At 38.2% G+C, this 4,408-nt stretch overlaps 1 long non-coding RNA gene across 1 annotated transcript; it reads left to right on the forward strand.

Moving 5' to 3' along the window:
• The first annotated feature begins 895 nt into the window (after nucleotides 1-895).
• LOC124321743 lies at nucleotides 896-1,896 on the forward strand. The gene is made up of 2 exons (XR_006914292.1): nucleotides 896-972; nucleotides 1,102-1,896. It is a non-coding gene; the product is annotated as an uncharacterized LOC124321743 (long non-coding RNA).
• The last annotated feature ends 2,512 nt before the right edge of the window (nucleotides 1,897-4,408 follow it).

Consider the following 4,408-nt stretch of genomic DNA (forward strand, 5'->3'; position numbering starts at 1 on the left):
GTGAAAATTACACATTGTATAGCTTAGTATGTCTTCAAAAACATATAAAAAATTTGGATGTGTGTTATTTTTCGTTTTTGAGTTATAATCATTTTTCTGTGATACGGTAAAAATTTAAAACTTCAATGGGATTTTCTATAGTAAAAAAATTAAAAAATATTATATACGATTACAAAAGTGTATTTTAAAGTTGGGATTTGAAAATAAAGTATTCGTTAACGACGTTCTTGAGTATTTTGTAAATAGTATGGCAAATAAAAAAAAATTATTTTGATTTCGATTTTTGATTTTTGATTTTTTTATCAAACATTTTTGGATTTGCTTGATAAAGTGATAAGTGATCTTATTTTGACCTATATTCAAGATTTATCATAACGAAAATTTATTCTGGAATATGACCGCGGCAAGGTTTTTTCGTTTTGGCTTGGAATGTCCCATTAAGGTTTGATTTTTCGGAGAAGGGGAAGTTCGGCGACTTGACTCATTTGCCATCTACCCGCCAAACATCCCAAGTTCTTACTAATGCTCTGTTTACAAGTGCATACAAGGCTGCACGTGTTGTTTGTTGCCGATTTCAACAGCTGATGATCAAATCTTCTTACTTGCAGACACAACTTACAAGAGCTTAGGCTGATTGGTGGGTAGATGGCGAATGAGTCAAGTCGCCGAACTTCCCCTTCTTCAGCCTTTTCTTGCAAGTAAAATATAAATATCTTTTACATGCTTGATTTTAAGTATAGGGATAATTAATAAGTCGATAGCTGTTTTTTAATGCTTTTTCTGATATCGACGTAAAAAAAATTACACGGCCGACATAGGAATCATCGAAGAGTCCAGTCCTTTAGTATAGAGTAGTCCATGCGTGAAGACGCAGACGACATACAACTGTAAGCCAGGGTATGGTAGCAACTAGAAACGTCAAGTTCGTTGTGCTCGATGGATGTGCAACGACGGAAACGAAATAAATAAAAGGTAAAATATGTTTAGGTACATTTGCTAATTTGCTTACACAGTGTGTATTTAATAATTAATCAACTAATTTGTACATAAAAAAAATAATTTTTAATGATTTTGTTCTTCATTTTCATCCGGTTGGAATAGCGGTGGCCTCATAAGGAGGTCGCGTATTAACGGGAATGGAGCTGCTGGAGCCGCTTGTCCACGGGGATGAGCAGCAACCCGTCCACGATTCGGAGCTACCACCCATCGATTGTGCGGAGAAACAATACGTTCACGATGTGGAGCAACTAACCATCCATGGGGGGGGAGCAACAACACGTCCATGGGGCGGACCAACTACCCATCCATCGTGCGGAACAACAACATGTCCAAGGTGTGGAGCAATCACCCATCCACGGGGCGGAGCAGCAACTGCAACTCGTTCAAGGGGCGGGGCAGCTCGCCATAGTTCCCTTGCCTGAGGATTTCGGGGAATCTCTAAAACACCTGAATATTCCTGATATGCTTCATGGTGGTCAGGTGGGTGAAGATCCTGGCCCTCCATCACAGGGGGAGAACGAGAGGCCCGTTGTGTAGGTTAACTTCTGGGTTTGCCATAGGGGAGAGGCAAGAAAGGCTGTAATTAAAAAAAATGCATTTTATTACTTTCTGGCCTCTTTACCCAACAAAAAAAGACGGAAACGTAACTAAACTTACCAAAGTTTAGATGTGGGGGCCTGAAGGGGGGGGGGGGGTACCTGAAATTTAAAAAGAAAAGAAACATTTCAAATAAATTTATTGCGATAATTTTTGTCAAGTGTCCAATCCCCCGAAGTACAATAAAAATTAAAAAAAAAAACAGAAATAAGCAAATAATACTTTTAAAAAAACTATACTTGAAACTTGAAAGTTAATGGTAAGGCTGGGGAAGACCAGGACTGGTGGTGTTTTATTCCTGTAGCTTGACAATGCCGAATGATTTTCAGCTTCGTAATTCCCCAATACGTAAACTATTAAGGGGGTGAAGGATTATATAATTCAATTTCAGTATTATTTACGTTATCTTTCAAGAATTCTGTTTATTTTCAGTGCTCACATTGTTGTTAGAGTGGTACATTTGTGAAACAGTGACTAACAAACGGATTCATCATCTTCAACCAAAATATCATCAACTTCGGCATTCCGGCATGTAGTTCCCTTGCAGTTTTTACAAGCAAAACTGCAAGGAATACCATTTTTTCTGCAGGTACACCGTTGGGAGTCACAATCTCCCTTACAACCACCTTTTATAATTTGTAACAAATCTTTTGGTGCTGCTTCTATGTTAGTTAGCCTTGGCCACAGCATATCGTGTTTCATCACCCATCCCCAATCACAAGCATCCAGTGAAAACCCCAACCACGATTGAATCTATTATTTAAAATGTAATGTTTATTAATTATTTTAAATTGTTACGTAGTTGAATATGGTTATATACCAGAAAATATACCCGCTGACTGTGAAACTGAAGAGCAGCTGAAGGATTTCTTGTGGATTCACAAATGAAGTAGCAATAGATATTTTACGCTAAAATTCTTTATATCTCAGTGTGTCTATTCCTTCATTTGTAGATCCACCATAGATTAAGATCATGGCAACTTCCCCAGCTTTCTTAATTACGTCAATTGTAGCATCTTGTTCATAGAGTTTTGCTGCCATCATTTGAAAAGTAGTGTTGGCTGACAATAGCTTTAGAGACTTAGCTTTACAAACTCCATAAGCCTTCGACGTTGTATCGCACCCCAGTACTGCATGAACAAACAAAATGTTGTTGCAAATTAATTCGCCGACAACTTGCTTAATTTTAGTCAGGTTCCACATTTTTCCAATTTTTCTTTTTTCGGTTCACTTTTGAAGTGAAGTGGGAAGATTGTTTCACTTGAATAATGCAGCAATAGACAAAGCAGGTCAGTGTCTTCACCAATAAGAATAGTTTTACTTGTTTTGGACGACAAGATTGCTGTTTTAACGATTAGTAAATCAGCATCACCTTCCGCGTGAGTTGTCTCAAATCCTTTTGTCGTAAGGTACCTAGCGAGTTTTTTAATGAATCTTGATTTATTTTCAGTACAAGACAAAAACTCTTCTTTTGTTGTTGTCAACTTCATTGACGGAGTGAAGAACACTTCTCTTCCAGAAGTTCTTGATCGTTTTAGATGCGCCATATCCTTTGTGGAAGCTTTACCATAGCTATCAAATATTATCTTTGCTAAACCATATCTATTTTCCAGGTAGGATGCATACCGCTGAAATATTTCTTCATATGTCTCATTTTTTACCCAATTAATCCGATGCAAAATACCTCCACCGTCGATGACGCACGTTGAGCTAGATTGTTCATGTTCATCTTTTTCCGTCAGTGGATCATAGTTCGCCAACAGCAATCGCTTTCGCCAACTCATGTTTTTCTGCTGAACGCAGGAGACAATTTTTATCAAACAATGATAGAGGGTGTGAGCATAACTCATATTTGAAATACTTTGCTTCGTCATTCTGATACCTTCTTGCTACTGTTGTTAGTCGCTGGAACAAGAGTTTTGGATCGAATCGTCTGTTTATCGTCGTTTAATGATGGACACTTTGATGTCATTACTATACTATACGCATTGGTTGACCTTGCGAGGAGTGTATTCAGAAATAGCATTTCCTGACATAGCAGATACTATTTTGTCGCCTACAAGTTTAGCTTGATGAACATTAACTTTATTTCCAGCAGATACACCAGTTTCCACGTTCCGCAAAATGTTGGGATCACCGTTGAAAGGGGTGACATTTTCAAGGTAGTCTACGACCTTCTGGGTATCGCTGCAATCTCTTGTTTGACGGGAGTCACCAAATTCCTTATGCTGATCGCTGGTTGTGTGTTGTTTCCCAGTGAGATTTATCATCAAAGAGGTTACTGTTGAGCACATTGGTCGGCACATAATCCAAACGAGTCGCTGAGTCTCTGTGATACCGGATCTCCTAGTAAATCCTCCTATAATTTGATTAAAAATGATCAAAATTTGAATATAGTCACCCACGTACCCTGTTAATTACTTCATTACCTGATGTTTTCATTGTGCGCATTAAAACCTGCTCAATTACTACATCCGCAGAAAGCGCAGACAAAAAACGCCCAGAACGTCGAACTACGTGTAGTCCTGAGAGAAATAATTCTTCTACTTTCGGGTTAGTTGTGTTAAGTGCTCTCATTTTCTGAACATACAAATATCCAGACTTCAAGTAGTTGTTGTGTCCAGCTGCAGCAAAGAATGGCAGCATGTCAGTCAGAATTTTTAGGTGAAATTTTCCAATTCCCGGTTCGTTCTGCTTTTATGAACTGTCGCAAAAGTCGAACCATGTCCATATACTGTAGCCACAGCTTTGCAGTTTTCGAATGACGTTGAATAGCGATGTTTCTGTTTGTAATATATTCTAGTTTGCGATA

Source organism: Daphnia pulicaria, chromosome 1 (assembly GCF_021234035.1).
Source record: "Daphnia pulicaria isolate SC F1-1A chromosome 1, SC_F0-13Bv2, whole genome shotgun sequence".
NCBI lineage: Eukaryota > Metazoa > Arthropoda > Branchiopoda > Diplostraca > Daphniidae > Daphnia > Daphnia pulicaria.